The sequence below is a fragment of the Parasteatoda tepidariorum genome, chromosome 1, assembly GCF_982258835.1.
Source record: "Parasteatoda tepidariorum strain Cologne lab strain chromosome 1, Ptep-v5.0, whole genome shotgun sequence".
NCBI lineage: Eukaryota > Metazoa > Arthropoda > Arachnida > Araneae > Theridiidae > Parasteatoda > Parasteatoda tepidariorum.
Genome location: NC_141755.1, coordinates 123,454,565 through 123,473,945, shown reverse-complemented (window position 1 = coordinate 123,473,945; position 19,381 = coordinate 123,454,565). Strand labels below are relative to the sequence as shown.

The window sequence follows — 19,381 nt, the reverse complement described above, 5'->3', positions numbered from 1 at the left end:
ATTTAGAAATAATGAACTCATGATACAAGTCATGAAATTTAAAAATTAGCGATCATAAATGTTAATAGTAACAGCAGAATTATTTACCAAAATTTCTAGTGAGAGACAAAATTAGAAACAAAAATTAGAATTACCAGAAAATATAACAAAATAAAATTTTTTGGCTGAGATATGCTAAACGAAGTTCCATATTACGTTAGTTATAATTTTTACTTCTATGATGATATAAAAGTTGAGTTATTTATTTGTGCATGGACTTAAAAAATTATCATACATTATGTTATTTTGTATATAGTTACAATTTGCACATATATTAGTTTTATGAGATTAGCATGTCAGAATGTGTGGCATTATTAATGATAGCTGGCACTCACTCAAATCATAGTATGCATGTGATTCATAACTTTAAAATGACGCAAACGAACTCTTCAATGGAGAAAGATTATCCAGAAAAGATGCGTGTTTTTTCCTTTTCGGTGACATGTACACTGTAAAAAATATTCTTTAAAATTGACGGTTTTAAACCGGCAGTTGGGTTAGTTGTGGAAAACAGTAAAATTAAAACAGTGTGGAAAAGTAAATCCGTAACTTCAACGGCTTTTTACCAAATGCGTACAAGTTTTTTCCGTAAAAGTTACAAAGTAAAGCCATAGTCACAACGGTATTTACCCAAACAAAAACAAGTTTTCGACGTAAAAATTATGAAAGAAGTCCGTACCTTCAACAGCTTTGGACCACAACAGAACAAGTTTTTCCCGTAAAATTTAAAAAGAAAATCTGCAGTCACAACGGTGTTTCAGGGACAAATTTTTCCGCAAAAGTAAACAAGAAAATCCGTAGCCAATATGAAAACAAGTTTTTCTAAAATGAACAAGTTTTATCTGTATGTTTTGAAATATTTATATGAATGCATTTAATCAGTGAAGCAAATCACTTGAACCATTCTTTTTAACAATATGAAAACAAGTTTATTATGTATGTCTTATAGTTTTAAACTATTCGCAGAAAAATATTTAATCAGTGAAGTAAAATTTTTTTCCATAGTATAAATTTGATTAAGTTTTTATTTTTAAACTATGTGGAATTATTGACGTTACAATCTGTTTTTTTTTATTTATTTTTTTAAACAACAAAATACCACATGTTTGCAATGAACAAGTTTATTATGTCATGTATAATTGTTTACAAAATTATATCAAATAACTGAAGTTGCTAGGCATTGTTTAAAAAAAAAAAGATACATATACATGTATAATGCACATAATGCAAAGTAAACTGAATGATGAAACACAATTGATAAAATAAATCACATGAGTTTTTACGAAAACCATAAATTTTCACAAATGCCAATGAAATCGTTTAAAAGTTATGCACACTTATATTTTTACCTAAATAATTTGTTTACCACTATTTTGATTCACACATTAAAAACTAATTATGACATATATACATATATAATTACACACAATGTAAAGTTAACTAAATGATAATACATAATTTATAAAATAAATCATTTAAGAGTTTTGAAGAAAACCAAAAATATCAATAAAATCGTTTAAAAGTTGTACACATTTATATTTTTACCTAAATAGTTTCTTTACTGCTATTTCGATTCACACATTAAAGACTAATGAATCATCTTATATTTATCTCAGAACAATAATTTTATTTAATTCAGGATAAAATAATCTGTCATTTAAACATGATTTCATACAAATTAGTGCCCTACTTTTAAAGTAAATGGAACTATTTTGCAGTTTTTTGATCAGTGGATTTGTGTAATGCTGAGATATGATATCGGGCAGCTCACTCTCTTAAATTTTAATCAATAACAGTTGAATATTTTTTCAACATTTGATAATAAATTTTGACTTTCACCTCTTCCTTTGAAGATCAGATTAGTCTGTTCAAAATCTTTTAACAGAAACTTATTAATTATTAGGTACATTTCAATTAAAAAAAGAAAAGAAAAGAGGTTTATCTCACATTGATTAAAGACAGATTTGTTTCTATTTCAATGTAAGAATGATTAATAAAACTCAAACTTTCTTTTTTTTTTTTTACTTCTTCCGTAAAACATAAAGGGAAGAATAAAATTAAAAGAAAAAAATGATTTCATTTCATTATTGCTTTATTTCGCTCTTACCATTTTACACTACTTAAGAAAGGTAACAATAAAAATCACTAATTTGCATGTATTTTTAAAGTAGGTACAGGAATTTATAAAATTTGTCAAATGATATAAGTACACCTTTTTTTTTATTCTTTCTTTTTACTGATTTCATTACATAAATTATTCCTTTTTTCCCCGGTTTGTTGTAATTTTATGCTGCTTTATACTAACAATCAATTTACAAATGCTACCAATCATTTTAGCAAACTATAAATGCTTATAACTTATAAACCCTTTTACTGATTCCTGTATAGCTGATACTTTCGAAATTAGTATTAAAAATAGAATGGCAAGGAAATAAGAAAAGAATAAAGAAGGTTAAAATAAAAATACAAATAAATACAGTATAAAATCACTATTGACACCATTCAAAGTCCATTAGCTTTTTTAACAATAAAACTTTTGGATTTACGGTTCTTTTTTTTCTCTACGTTCTTTACTATCCATTAAAGCCTTCGATCCTTTATCGGGGTTCACCTTTAGGAAACACCTGCACAATAAATGAATATTCATTTTGTTAATTAAGTTCAGATTTAAAATTATTAATAAAAAAGTCAGAAATTTTTATTATTTGCTTGATAGTATGCGTTTTGGAAATTTTTTTACCCCTACAAAATTTGGCAATTTCAGTCTTTAGACAAACTAAAATAATTTTTATTTAAATTTCCTTCAGTATATAATGTTTTATCCACTACTACTATGCTTTCAATAAATAAAAAAGTTACTCAAAGTAAATAAAATAATAATTTTAAAAGATTTACGTTGAGGAAAATATACCCATGTATTTCTACGAATAACACTATCCTTTATAAAAACAGAAAAATGAATATATTTTATTTTTTACCTTTGAATAAACTCCAGGGTTCTACAAGCCATCTCAGCGTACTCAATGCTTAAAATGTAGTATGCAGCAAACATTTTTGCCACTTTGAATTTCTTCATTTGACCTTATTGTCGACTGCAACCATGTAGGAGTTCGCAAAAAAATCATCACCTGAAAGTTGAGCAGAAATTAATAATGCAATTATATTATCAAAAATGATTACTTTAAAGCTAAAAATGAAATATATATTTTAGAAAATAATTGTAATAAGCTCCTATAATAATACATAGTTCACTTATTTATTGCTGAGTGATGGTGAAAAGATTGCATTTATATTAAGCATTCTGCTTTTAATTTGAACCAATTGCTTAACCTAAATATAAAATTTTTTAATTAATGCCGTCACTTCTGTAACCGCACAAGTTCAACTTTTACTATCCATTAAAAGCTTTTTTATAGTGGTGTTGCCATCCGACATACTTTTAAATGTTTGAGTTTTTAATAAATGCCACATGAAGGCTTGGCCGAGTCGGGCGCCTTTGCGCTCCACTCTCTAGGGGGGGGATATGTCGCGGCGGCGAGTTCGATTTTTTTTTGGGGTTGGGTGTAAACTAAAACTTATAGTTACACTTAGTTTAATTACAAATGTCATCAAGTTTTATTTTAAACTGTTACAACTACAAGGCACATCCAGAAAGTAAGTTTCCCGAATTTAAAAAAAAAAAAAGAACTCACACTTTCAGGAACATATTTTTTGGCAACAAGTACAGCAATGTTTCAGCTATTTTTCAACATAGACGCCACTACAATTGAGACACTTGTCGTACCGTGGGATCAACTTTTGTATCCCTCTGTCGTAGAATCCTGCCACCTGTGAATGGAACCAGCGTGTGACAGACGTCTACTGTTACTGTGAAACACTCCGGAAATTGTGACGTGCCATTCAAAACAAGAGTCGTGGAATGCAGGTGTTGCGCTCCTCCATGGCAATGCTTGCCCACATACGGCACGAGACTCAGCAGCTGTTTTGACGGAATTTGGCTGGCAGTTGTTTGATCATCCAGCCTACAGCTCTGATATTGCTTCCAGCAATTTTTACATTTTCTTGCACCTCAAGAAATTCCTGTAATCCTGTGAGCATTTCGGCAATGATGAAAAGCTGAAGACGCCTGTCACTTGCTGGTTTCATTCACAGGCGGCAGAGTTCTACGACAGAGAGATACAAAAGTTGATTCCACGATACGGCAGGTGTCTCAATTCTTGTGGTGGACATGTTGAAAAATTGCAATACTTTTTGCTAATAAATATGTTCCTGAAAATGCGAGTTCTTTTTTTTTTATAAATTAGGGAAACTTACTTTCTGGATGCGCCTCGTGTATTATTTGCAATAAAACTATGTTGGCATTGTGTTTCTGAGCCTCTAACATAGATGCAAGATATATCCTTTTATATTAGTAAGAAATACCTTCACTGTAAGTAGGGTGTACTGATGTACAATACTGAGGTACAATAATACTGATGCTTTGATGTTAGCTGACTTTTCTGCATGATTTAGAAGTTATATGTAATTAAGACTTTATTTGCATACTCTTTCTGATAATACTCTATAGCTATATGTCAATGTGGTGTCAACCAATGAAACTGTATTGGTGCTACTATATGGTACCCTAATATTTTAAGCTAGTCTTATTAATCATTGATTTAAAAAAATAAGCAAATCAATAAAACTAATTAAGAACCTCCAATCATGAAATTTAATCAACATATTTTCTTGACAAACTACATAAGTTTTGCTTTCGTTAAGAAACAGCTAGGCTGTTATGAATTTTATGAAGCTCTTTCATTTTAAAACTAAGGAAAATGCAGATCAGATAACTTTAACTGATTTATATAATTATTTCATCACAGTTAAACACACTTATCAACAAGCATGTTATAATATTTGAGATATAATTAAAAATTCAGTTTCATTAAGAATAAGATTGCTCAAATTTTAAATGATTAACTTAATTTTTCAAAACTTATTTCAGTATATATATATTTTTTAAAATAAACGTACTACAAGTTAAAATTTTATTATAATTACCAGAAGAAATTGGACATGGAGTACTAGGCATTATGCCCAGATCTCCGACCTTTATGGCAGGTAAGGAGCTCTTAAAATAACAAATGGCTATATTTTAAATGAAGAATTTTGATAACAGTATGGATTTGATGAAATTTCAAATTTTTATTTTTTATACAAAAAATACAATAACTTTTAAAATGTGTTCTTACTTAAACGTGTTACCATCGAAAATGTAGAATTCTTAGAACTCAGACATAATAATTAAAAGATTAATTTAACAAAAAATGTCATTATCTTGCAAGGAAGTTAAATTTCATTAAACATAGAATTTTATAATTTTGGTTATGTTTCATAAATTTTATTTATTCTCCAGTTTATAAATTCTATATTTAACCTACGCTCAGTGTTAAAATAATCAAATTTTTAAGATATTAAAAAGTTGAAAGTGTAATTTCTGGAAGTCACATGTAGATGCAGTCTGAAGCCATTTTTTAAATTAGGTAACTGTTTCAAAACGACTAGATGTATCTTTATGGGAAAGTGATAAATCAGTTATAATAATACTATTTAGAACGGCAACAATTTGACAAACCATAAATCTATTACAGCTACTGTTGAAGAAAAAACATTGCTTTTATATGAGAAGCTGATTAGAATAGGTGATCCTTATTGGACGAATTACACAAATTTCATCAGAAATTTGAAAATCCAGCTTTTTTTCAATTTGTTAATATTATCCGGAAAGAATATGAGTTATCTGATGATATTCAGGAAATAACAAAGCCAGCAAATCCTCTGAAGATTGTAGAGATCAAATCAAGTTTATATCTTAGAGACACTTTGCACAAGAAAGAATACTTCTCCAGCTGTGCTGAGATGTTATGCCCTTGAAACAATTTACATGACACCTCCGGATTCTGAGTGACTACTTGTGTATACAAATGGCTCCTTCTCTAACAATTATGACAGCAAGAGTTTATGGAACCTATTTTCCTTTTGATGCTCCCGTAGAGAAATACAGAACAGTCTTTGACGGAGAGGTGGAAGCCATTCGCATTGCGCTAAAGCAGTTTTTGGTTTTTGAAGATAAATTTTCGAAAGTGGTTCTATTCTCTGATTTTCAAGCAGCAATCCAGGTCATTAGTTCAAATAGCGCTTCTTCATCGAACGAAATCCTTCAATGTCGAGATTACTTGCAAAGATTGGTCCTAAAAAAGAAGCGGGTTGCACACCAGTGGATACCTGGCAACTGTAGAATTTATGAGAACGAACAAGCTCACTACTTTGGGAGGAAGGAAATACCTTTCCATTCTGTAAAGCTGTATATTAAACAAATTATGTTGCAGAGAATTGACAGTTTTTTGTCCATTCCCAACTCATGTTGCGCAACTGTTGCTAAATTCTGCCTTATGGTAGTAATGACTGTCTAGGAGAACATCCAAACTGCTCTCTTTATAATCTGTATTTGCTTGATTCGCTAAGGCCAGTGAATCGAACTCACCACTTCATATCGATTTTGAGGAGTCATTGTATTGCGAAAAAGATTACTTTTAATGAGGCAATGACGTCGGTCAGCCTTTGTGATCTAAAATTTCTAGTATTTTTTTTTGGTACATCTTTAGCCTTACTGTTGTTCCTTTTTGTATTGTCTTTGGAAATAAAAAAAAGGTAAGTCAATAACTGCAAATATTTTATCTTATTGTGGTTGACTATAGGAAGATGTCTGAAATTAAGAGATTTGCCCAATATGTACAAAAAAATTATAGAAAAATATATGATAAATACTTATGTCAACTGAAATATAAATTGCTTCCCTTTTTCAATTAACGTACTCCAAAAGCAGAGATATGACTAAGAACAGTTCATTGCAAGTTTCATCATCATTTTCAAATTTCTTCAATATGTCTTGTATACTGTTTTTTTTTTTTTCTTAGGCAAAGATTTAAAAAAAGTTAATGATTCTAGGAATTTTTGTTTCTGAAGCCTTTTTCAAAGAGCTCTGGAATATTAACCCCAGTCAACAATTTAAAATGCAGAAAGAATCCTTTCTCCGTGAAAAGTAGAGGCCAGGAACTTAACAAATCTGAAACATTTTTTCAGACTGTTGATCTCTTTACTCTGGCTGTAAAACATTGCCTCTAACAAAGCAAGGCTTCTCTCATTAGCATGGTCAACGGGTTTCATTATTGGTGAAATTGCCAACAACTCTTTCTGTTTCTCCTTCAGGCTTTAATGTTTTTCACCAATTGGCAACACACTTGGCTGCCAATTCAAACAGCCAAAATTTGCTGAAGCAATAAGCTCTACACTAGTGCTTGGGTTTTCTCTCTTCTACATTTACACAAAAAGTATGACAAAATTACATTTACACAAAAAGAATGACAAAATTACATTTACACAAAGAGAATGACAAAATTACATTTACACAAAAAGAATGACAAAATTACATTTACACAAAAAAAAGACAAAATTACATTTACACAAAAAGAATGACAAAATTACAATTGGGTATACTATAGCTTACGTCACAGGTTGTGTTATTCCTACTAAATTTAACCCATGAACGGCATTTTCTGCGAGCCAAACTTCAAGCCACAAATAAACAAACGAAGTGTTTGATCGTTTAAATAGCTGCTCGCCAGATTTTATTGCATTATAAAGAAAAGTAATTGAAGTTCGATTTTTGATTAATAATTGATTTATGTGGATAGTGGCATTTATGTGGATAGCGGCATAGAATTTAGCATCGCGTCATGGTGAATGTTATTCCTACTAAGTGGAAGTAGTTGTGTTTTTTTTATATTATACCCAATTACACAAAAAGAATGACAAAATTACATTGACACAAAAAGAATGACAGAATTACATTTACACAAAAAGAATGACAAAATTACATTTACACAAAAAGAATGACAAAATTACATTCAAATGAATTACAAAATTACGTTCTCACAAAAGGAATTACAAAATTACATTCTCGCAAAAGGAATTACAAAATTACATTCTCAGGAAATGAATTGCAAAATTACATTCTCACAAAATGAATTACAAAATTAAGTCACACAAAAGTTGCTATGTACTGATACTTGCACATTTATTGAATTTCGAGTGACTATGAATATAAAACATTCCTCATAAATACATCCCAAATGAGAACATTCTCTTTTATTCACAACTCAAGAAGCATTTATGGGATTTCTCTGGCCCCATATCTCGAAAGTAAACTCATCCACTTAATGCAAAGTTAAAAGTGAAAAAAAATAAAAGAATTCTAAAGTAAATTATCAAACAGCAGTCGTCTCCATGGCACCGCATGCAATGACGACACATGCGCACTGTTTACTATTGCTCTTGAACACAGTTGAGAAGTGTGATGACGTGCAAATAAGGTCCTCACGCCATCAAACCCATAACACCCATTTTGCTAATGGGTAATAAAACATTTTAAAATTTAGTGGCAAATAGTAATGTAGGTATAGGATGGTAGAAATGTAAATGAAAAACAAACAAAACAGAAAGAAAGTACAAAACTAAAGCTGAGTAAAAACTCACTAGTAGAATTAGTTGATGAAAGTTACTAAGTGAAAATGTAGCCCCGTTAAAAGTGATAGTAGAAGCAGGAACTTACAATAACAATTAAAAATAAAAAGGGGATACCTGCAAGTGATGTAGTGTGCTCGACCCTGCTTGGTTACTGAATTGCGCCATTTGTTTACGTTAGCAACTGCTCTTTTCATTATATTTCCAGTAAGTCAAGCCCGTCAACTATCAATTTTCTTCAATGGCACATTCTAAATTCTTTCTTAAATATTTCAATTTTTTCGCTATATATTTACAAAGAGGCGTTACACAAAGACAGGCACCTGGCCATGTGCAATATAAACAAACAAATTATGCATCAAAGTTGCCAGGTACACAAAACAAAAATATATTTACAGTTGCATATATTACAGTTACAATAAAATACATAAACAAGTAATAGATCTAAGTTAAGTAAAAGAAGTAGGCGAGAAAGAATGATTTTTCAACGAATTTGATGTGTGATACGGCCCTACATTTAATTAACTGATCGTTAATTAACATTCTAACTCATGTAGAGAAACTTAGCTCGACTTTAATACGCCATTTTTCTGATAAAGATTAGCTGGCGCTGACATCATAGGTCATGAGCGTGGATATGGGAGGTCTTCTTGAAGTATAAATACCCAATTTTAAAAAAAAAAGTGTAAAAGGAATTTATGAATGTGATCATATTTAGGTCCACGTAAGAATAAGATTGAGTTCGGTTCGTCTTTCATTATCTCCTTTACAATGTCTTCAAAACTATGTTGAACTCAAAAACTAATGGGTAAACGAGGACACAGCTGGTGTTCATGAGTATCTAAGAAATGTCTATGAGGATGTGGGGAGAGTAGATATCGACAATTCATCTATGAAAAGGTACCCCATCATAGAATCGAGTTAACATGTCTTGCATACTAATGAATTGGAATTATATTTTTGTAGTGGTAGATACACTACAGTACTCCCCCACCAGTATTATACCTGTGATTCATTGCTGGTTTGTGAGAAGTCGGGAGAGCTGTATTAAGATCACCGTACTTTTGAGTGCTGATATGCGCATGATCGAAACTGAGTAGCAACAGCACGAGGATGTGGTTAATGTCGCAGTCACAAATAGCAAGTTAACTGTTCAGTGTGAACCATCCATCGAAGTAGGAGTGATCAAATCGTAGTGGGCGTTTCTGCCAAGGTAGGCGTGTTCACATCGCGCCCGAAGGTCACCAATGCGGGGAGAGTTGTTACCGACCATGTCAACCGTCATCTATGCACACAAAAACAGGTACGTATAAATTAGAAACACAACACCAATATTTGTGTGACACTGTAAACTAATTCACCGTAATACATATGACACCGTGAGTTACATATATGGGGCAAAGGACGCCTAAAAATTTACCGGCAATTCAAAGAACCTTTTAATGACGAACAGAATTAGAAAAAAAATTAAGGTTTTGCAGCGTTCTATTCAGCTCAAAAGAAAATAAACCACATAAAAATTTAAGCAAAATTCATCAATCTATGTGTAGCAATTTATTTTTTCTAAGTCACCATCATTTCTACGCTACGCGGCCATCATTTCCACGCGACAACAACGCAGCTAAGTCCGCGAGATCAAAATTAACACTACGAAACAAATATCACATGCAGCAAAAATGCTGGGTAGTCTGAGAAAAAAATTAACACAACGCTTGTACAAATATTTTATTTAGAATTTTCTGATATGCAACAGAAAACATTGTTCTTAAGTTTTCTTTGCTAGCTTAGCTGTTTATTGATGAACTTTCTAACAAATTTCAAAATTTAATATAAAAATATTTTTTTGTTTCCCTAAGCAGAACATAGCAGCCTTAAATTCATATCTCTTTTTATGTTCCTATAACTGGTCTTTCAAATCAGTTAGGAGAGCTATCTGTTGACGAACTTTGTAAAGAAATTTTAAATTTGATGAAGAATACTAATTCGAAATAATTCTCTATTCGCACAACTGAATTAACATTAAATTTTACTCAAAATTGTTCCAGTATTTATACATCTTCGAGTCACAAACAAGAAATATCCTACGGGATTCAATCTTAGTGACATTCTTGAGTAAAAATATTAGACAGTTTATTTTATTGAGTTCGGAAGCTGTTACCGTGCATAGCAAATAGAAATTTTTTAAGTTGATCCGTATAAATACGTAATCAAGTGCTCTTCGCATGGATAACAGGACAGATTAAAAGTTGTTATATCGTTTAAGTTCAAAACTGTGTTTCTATAATTTTTTTATTTGTCTTTACTTCAGATATTAAAAAAATAATATTAAGCTAGTCCCTTTAAATATAATATTTTAAAACTTATAAATTCTTTGCATTACGATTGATTCATGTGTTGGACAGTAGAATTTGGTACTGATTTGAATCAACAGTTGTTTCTATCGAAATAAATTAAAATTATAATGGATAATTGTTTTTTAAATTTCAGTTTGTTTTGTTTCACTATGATATGCCATAAGTTAAACATTTCTTGTAAAACCTAACGCATTCATTACTAAGGAAGTAAGATTATCCAATTGAAGAAAACATTTCTTTTGGAGTTACTTCAAATTTACCATAGTTTAAAGTATCTATAGCAATTAACAACGTATGCAATGTAATTATATGAAAGCTATAATAAGTTTAATTATTTACTTATTATAATTTTCGTATAGTTCATTAATGAGAAAGAATAATAAATTTTTTTCTAACACATTTGATAAAAGAAAAATAGTGGTAGTTAAGCAAACTTATTTTCGATTTTTTTGAAATTTAAAATTTATTTGATGCATTTGATCCGAATCACATAATTTGAATAGTGATGTGAATCACTTCATAAGAATCTGATAATCAGATCATTTGATTTGAAACAATGATTTGAATAAATTAATTCGAATTATTGAAGAAAATGACGATTCGAATAATTTATCTGAATCATTTTATTCGAAAAGCGATTCAAATCACATGAGTTGAATCAGTGATCTGAATCATGTGATTCAAATCACTAATTTGAGTCACTTGATTTGAATAGTGATCCAAATCACTTATAAGAATCAGTTATTTGAGTAACTAATTTCGAATCAATGATCCAAATAATGATTCGAATCACTGATCTTAATTGCATAATTCGAATCACTGATCTTAATTGCATAATTCGAATCACTGATCTTAATTGCATAATTCGAATCACTGATCTTAATTGCATAATTCGAATCACTGATCTTAATTGCATAATTTGAATCATTGTTCCAAATCGCATAATTTGAATCATTGTTCCAAATCGCATAGTCTGAACCCTTGATCCGAATCGCATAATTTGAATCATTGATCCGTTGATCTGAATCTCTTGATTCGAATAGTTTATCTAAATAACATGATTTGAGTAACTGATTAGAATCAAGTGAATTAGAACGAAGATTCAAATTAACCCTTTACCTGCAGAGTAAAATTGACGTGATTCTCTCCCCAGTGCCACCGTTTTTCGCTCAACTGCGCTTTGTTACGCGTTCTGGTAGGGAAAAAAGATGCACGCTTTGCAATTTAAAAACAGTTTACTTTCACAAGAAAAGAAAAAAAGAGAATTTATAAAACTATGATGTGCCAATCAAGAAGAAAAGTTTGTTAAATAAAGATGACCAGTGTAGATGGACATTTATTTGTTGCCTTGAGTGTGGGGATTCTTCGATCTGACCAAGAGACGAGTAAAATAATGGATACAGTATGTCTGAAAGAGAGAGATGGATGAAGAAATTTGTATCTCAAAGACATTACCTGCTTCATCTACTCAGAAGGGTATCCTTTAAGAACGAAAATCATACTAATGGAGTTTTAGTTAAAACATGTGTCTAATACACATCTAAACATTTATTAGCTTGTTCAATCGTAGCCTATATTAAATTTAATGTTGCTTTAATAGGGGAAATTTTATTGGTGTTGTTGTAGTTAATTTATGGGCTATTGGCGACGGATCTGGGAAACATCTCTGAGGATGATCAGCAAGACATGCCTTCACAATTTTGATTTTCTGCAGAGGGAATGGTACCTCCCCTTCGGTAACCAGACGACCTGCACCCTAAGTCGAGAACTTTACGGTAGAACAGCTTAACGAGGACTGATACGACGCATTCTCGGTCTCTAAGCAGAGTGATCAAGGTGGTCACCCTACCCGCAGCCAGTGATGCTTGACTTCGGTGTTCTACTCGGAACTCTGTAAAACCAGTCCACTATGGGACACCTTATTGTCGGAAAGCATCAACTTTGAATGCATGATGTTCCAACTTCACGAGAAGGTAATTTTCACCATTAGAAAAGGTAAATAAAAGACCTTACCTTTATTTGGATGAGTGTCTTCTTTCCGATATCAGGGATTAGACTGTGTTCTTATAGAGAATTTATATAAATTACAAGCACCTAAATCTTTCATAAGAAACTCTACTCGATTTTATAAATGAAAAAAGATATTTTAATTAATAACATTTAAATGTAAAGCACATAGACGAACAAAACTAAAAGAAAACAAACAGAGCAATTCAAAATAACGTCTTTGCTTTCACATTGTTGTAAAGCTAGCTGAAATCATTTTCGAGTAATACTGCTCTAAGTTACTTTTTATTCTCGGTTTTCCGACACATGATATTAAGGGTCAACTTGAACAGTGAGAGTCTCTGAACCTTTAAAATTGGCTTCATATGATTTTCTAATGTAATAGTGGACACCACTTCAGATCGATCCGCTCTACAACCCCCGAGATAGCTTGTCTCTAACGATTTTTTTTTAACATTAAAAGTCGATTTTTTTTTCTTCATAAAAAATTACTATCATTTTGTTCATAAAATGTGCAAGTTTTATATTTCTAGAGAGGAACATTTTGTTAATATGTTAATCATTGCATAATGAAAGATTAACATAGGATTTATATGTTTGAAGGATAGGGCTTATATGCCCTTATATGTTTGAGGATAAATCAGCAATACTTGAAAAAAAAATTTAAACTTAGAAATACAAAACACGTTGATTCAATAAAAAATAATAATTGATGAGAAGACATTTTACTTGTTAATGATGAAAAACGATAATCTTACATCACTCTAACAGCTCAAATTGGAAGCTGTTTTATTATCCAGGGTTTTATTTTTCTACAGGCAGCATTATTAGAATTTCGATGTATATGTTAGCATTTATAACTAGTAACATCTAATCTTATTTATTCATTTTTTTTCATATTTACATTTATTCATATTCACTTTAGACATGAAGTAAAGCACGAGTTTATGAAATGAAAATCGCACAAGAGATGAATTAAGTTTTCTACAACTATAGATAAGCAGTCATTATTTGAAGCAAGAAAGTTGAAAAATCGCGATTAAAGTGATTAGAATTGCTACAACTTGCTACAAATGAATTGAACAAAAGAATAAAATTCGGGATTTTTAAAGAATGCTTTCCTTTCCGCGTGATTTTTAAAAACTTATTTATCATAATTCGTTTAAAAATTAATTTATTGTTTTCGTTAATATCTATTATTTACAAAATGTTATGATTTTACAAAACAAGAATAAAATTCGGGATATTTAAATAGCTTTCTTTTCCACGCTATTATTTTTAAATATTTTTTTAATGTAATTAAAATATCAATATTGTAGATTTATTTTGTAACATTTTTAATCCCTTTTGCTCTCAGCACTTTATAAAACATAAAGTAAATTAAATATAGAATTTCTTTAGAAATTTTTTTAGTGTGTTTATTATTAAAATTTATTGATTATTTACAGCATAATTAGTAAATTAGTGTGATTTAATGCAGCCTGCAGCCACATGCTAGGAACTGAACAAGACGAAGAACAGCATTCTTTTCGTCACTCATTTTTTAATATTAATTTATTAGCAATTTAATTGTAAATTGGATGTTTCATAATTACGAGATCCACAAATTTTTTTTTTTTTTTTGAATTCTTGACAATGTAGAGAAACTACACATAGGTAGTCTTAAAGTACCATTTTAAAAAAACAAACTTATTAAAGATTGACGCAATGTAGCATAAAAATATTTAAAAGCAAACTTTTTAATACATTTTAAAAGTGTTCGCTTTTCATTCCATACCATTTTTCACTTGCAATAATAAAATTGTATATTAATTATTTAATTATAACAAAAAATTTATTAACTCAAAGGACGGTGTTATTTTTTTGTAATAGTTGCATAAAATTTCGTAAGCTTAGCTCGCATATTATGAAAATACGGAAATTTTTATAAAATAAATAAATCATAAAAACTTTTGTTATACGATTTTTTTCCTAAAACATCAAATATATTCAATAAAATAAAAGTTTTAGGAGCAATTTTTCATTAACAACAAGCACGTTAAAAATAGACAACAAAAAAACTCCATTAAAATTGAGGAAAACATACATTTTTAAAGTAGTTCTTTCCCACCTGCGCTGACAAAAATAATTTTTCCTAATTTTGCAGTATAATTTTTTGAAAATTTTCAAATCAGTTTTTCTTTCACGAGTTGCTAACTACAATTTCCGACAAAATTTTGAAGAAAAAAAAGTTTTCTTTATTGTTTTTTTCTGCGCATGGGCAATATGAAAATAAATACTTAATACGCTCACATCTCGCTCAATTTTTAACGATTTTTTTTTGTTCAATTTTAAAATCATTATCTTGTAATTAATTTAAAATTGCTTTGAATCTTTTATTCAATTTCATTCAATATTTTTAAGCTATAGCAAAAAGCAGTTACAAAATAATCCTCAAATTGGGACAGTGTATGTTCCACATTTACATAACTGTAAGATTATGTAAATGTTGAAGTGAAAAATTCTTTTGATTGAGGTATTACCTTTTATATGATGTTTACCGGAATGTAACGGTAATTAAAAAAAAAGTTATGATATATTTTACAAAAGCAGAAATTAATACTTTAGTTTTTTTTAATGATACTGAATCTAATTTTATCGAAAAATCATTATTTTAATATCAACAAAAAGTTTATCTTACATTACTCAAACTATTAGTACAGTAACATATTTGCAAGGATCTCTAAAGTATTATATTAAGTTTTAATAAATTCTGCCGAATAGTTCTTTCCTTAATATTTTAATTAACGTTAGAGCCGAGCATAAACCACCTCCACCATCGAAGATACAGCACTGCAACGTACAAGCCGAGCAGTAACTCCGGGAGCTACCAGCACTGTAACTTACAGGCATGGGTGCAAGTCTTCCGTCCCCAGGACGGATTTCCGTCTTTCGAAAATGTCCGCGGACGGAAGTAAGACGGAAACAAGACTGACTCGAAGACGGAAATCGGATTTTTTTTTTTCTGTCCATAAAAATATTCTTTAGGTCTACGTTATTGGTCTACTTTTTTATGTCCTGTTGTTATTTTATCAAAAGACAGATGAATAAATATTTTTTGTACAGTATTTAAACTTGATGTATTATGGTAAAGCTTTCTTAGACAGTTTGCATATGTCGAGGGGGTATTGTGTATGTTAGGTATTTCAGTTAAAAAAATTTCAGTCTTGGCCTTTTTTCAAACTTGCACCCATGCTTACAGGCATTGCTTCAACTGCAGTCGATGTGAGGCTAAGTAACATTGGAGTCGAGCATACAAGATATAGGGAGAGTGTAAACTAATAGTAGGAATTGAATGAATAGAAAAATGTGTTATTTCCAACTGTTAAAAATTCAAAGTGGTTGAGCAGTTTGTCAAATATTGATATTCTAAAAGATTTAGAATGTGCGATTTCAACTTTAATCCATTAAATTTCATTTTGATATGGTTAATCGACTATACAAGCTGTTTCATTATGCTTAAGTGAAATTAAACAAATTTTTGTTAAGGAAATTTTGTTGAAATTACTTTAAATAGCTGCCCCGTATGTTGCAGGAAAGATGGGATTTTTCTTATAAGCAATTACATAAATTTTTAAATTTAGGGGGAAAAAAAGTTGTTTTAAAAAGTTGTTCAAGGAATTGAACGAATTTCTTGAAGCAACTTTTTCAAAAAAGAAAACACTGAAAATCGGTAGATTTGCCAAGTTTATTAAATATGTGATAAAATCAAATTCATTTAACTACTAAATTAAATGCAAAATATAGATTATGAATATCTGAGAAGTTATAAGAAGTAGTTAGAATAACTGCTCAGTTAGTAGTATACTAAGAAGTTAGGGTGAATTTTTCGGGTAAATTAAAAGACTTTGAAAACAAACAAAAAACTTCATACAAGGGATTTTAATTCATAAATACTCAATGTATTTTAGGTTCTTTTCAAAAGATATATCACAAACAGAAAGAAAAGTGCTAAAAGAATCAACAAAAAAAACTGTTTTTTAAATTTTCAGAAATTTGAAAAATTTAAATGTTTGATTTCTGGATATGAAACGAATGAATAAATCTAAAAGATAGGTATTGAACGTGCGTGACAGATAGATAATGAATAAAAAGAAAGTTCACAACACAGCCAAAAAAAGTTGATTCACAAACCTTCTGACCCGATTGCATATGTAGTTTGGGATACAATAAATTATAAGATCACAAGAATGATAAAATGTTAGATTTACAAGCACGGAAAAGAAATTAAAAAAGGAGAAAGAAAAGGTGATATTTAAAAAATATAAAACACAACATTCGACTTAAATGGACCACACAAAACAAAATCATCACTCAAAAAAATATTTTTTTAATTTAGAAATAAATTAACAATTAAATTGAAAGAGGATGTGTATAAAGACAGTATTACATTTTACCGAAATAAAACAATGCATTAATAGTAGGAATTCAAGAAAATTGAACACCCATATGCTATAAAATAACCTATCTTGATCAAATAAAAAATACTGAAACTTTGAATGATTGACCAGAGAGATATTTATTATGTTCGATTTCAATTATTAAGGAAAATAATATGCATAAAAAGCACAGAAATTATGGTACATATGGAATTTATGAACGTCGAATTCACTGCATGAAATACAGCAATTTGTAAAAACAATTTTCGCATTCTTAGCTGTCAATAACTACGATAAATTTAGGAAATTTTTTTAATAGTAACTCTTACAGAAACATTGTTTTACTTTTTCATTTTAAGTAAATCTTTAATAATACAGGTTAAAATTGAGTTTTTTGTTGTTTCGTTGCGTACTGTGACGTACGTAACATTGGGCAATTTTGGCAGAACGCTCAGCAAACTACTGTCGACTGGAAAAAAAAATGCAATACAAAGATGAATTCGAACACATTTAAAATGATTCTGAAGCACTTTCTATGAAAAGAATATAAACTTTAAATAATTTCCCTGAATTAGCTAAATTTGTTGATCAAGAATTATATTTACAAAATTTCAGCTCTTTTTATTTGCTAATCTATTTTTTTTAAAAATCTGTAGTTTTCTGAACATGTAATTGATAAAAACTTGACATTTAATGTTTCTTTCCATTACGCATTATTTTTTATTTCTGCTCCTTGAAATTATATGAATAACATACCCTTTCCTAGCATGAATAAAAATATGGCCAATAAGCTTACCATAAATGTATGGTGTACATTTCCATAAGCAGGGCCCCCGCTAAGCATTCGCCATCTCGCCAAATGCGATAAAATCATAAATTTGGCGAAAGTATTAGCGAATGATTTTTCCCACTGCAAAGAAAAATGTACATTTAACTCGATCCTCACAATTAGTATTTTTCATTCGACATTGCGTAACTCAAAGTTATTTTTAAAACAGAGACAACCATGTACTACTTATTAACCATCTAAACAAAGAATACATAATAACAACTTTATTATGACCTCCTATTTTTACTTGAAATATCACTCAAATTTCAGTTTTTATTTACTCATTTTCAATAAGCGCCTTCAATTATCAGTAAATGCCTGTTACAAAAATTAAGTACTATAGCGATATTTTAGGGCACAAGACCTTATATATCCTACTACTATTACACATCCGCTGACAATCAAACCCATATGAAAATTAATGTGAGAAAACTGAATCCTCCATATTTAGAATTTCATACAGTAGCGTTTCTATTTTGGTTATGGATTTTTTTCCTCATTATTGATACTACTATCATTCAACAAAAATTTATTCCAAGGAGTGATATAACCTCTGTCTCTAAAATTAACATTTTTGTTACGGCAGCCACGAAAGTGACATTGCATCGTTCAGCTGATGATTGGATTTTCTTGTTTAAGTGATTCATTAAGATTTTGCAAGCATTGTAACAAAAATTGCAATTGACTAGCAAAATCGTAAGCAAATTCCAAATGTACTTTTCTACTCCAAATGTACTGCAATGGGTTTTTATTCAGGAGAATTTTCATATACTTCCTATTTGTATTTATTTTTAACGTATTAAATTGAAATGTTAACCAATTGATTCACGAAAGTAAATAAATGTAAACCGAGTAAAAACAAAACAGCTGTATAGTATCACCAGATAATTATATTTTTACAAAGAATCTTATAGGGCATCTAATAATATGGCCAGGGCATGTTTGCTTAAGCTTCTGCCTCTACTTCCCTCGTCCAAATTTTTATTATCTACTAGCTGAATACCCGTTCTTGGTTCGGGATGATTAAAAAAAAAAGAATCAATAAATCAGTACTGAGAAACACTGCGAAATCCAGTTCAAAACTGAAAATCCAATACCGATATAATTAAAGAGATTAGCCGAAAAACTGAGTAAGAAAGTTTTAGGGCTATTAGTGACTCAGAGAAAAT

At 30.0% G+C, this 19,381-nt stretch overlaps 1 long non-coding RNA gene across 2 annotated transcripts in view; it reads right to left on the bottom strand.

Annotated features, from left to right (window-relative positions):
* Positions 1-1,144: 1,144 nt before the first annotated feature.
* Positions 1,145-19,381, bottom strand: part of LOC147816868 (uncharacterized) — a 39,712-nt gene continuing 21,475 nt past the window's right edge. The window contains exons 3-4 of one of the 2 annotated variants that reach the window (XR_015429387.1): positions 3,018-3,167; positions 1,145-2,663 (exon numbers count right to left, since the gene is read on the bottom strand). This is a non-coding gene — a long non-coding RNA (uncharacterized LOC147816868). Of the gene's footprint in view, positions 2,664-3,017; positions 13,417-19,381 lie in introns of those variants that run through there. The other variant, XR_015429388.1, reaches the window with a different exon arrangement.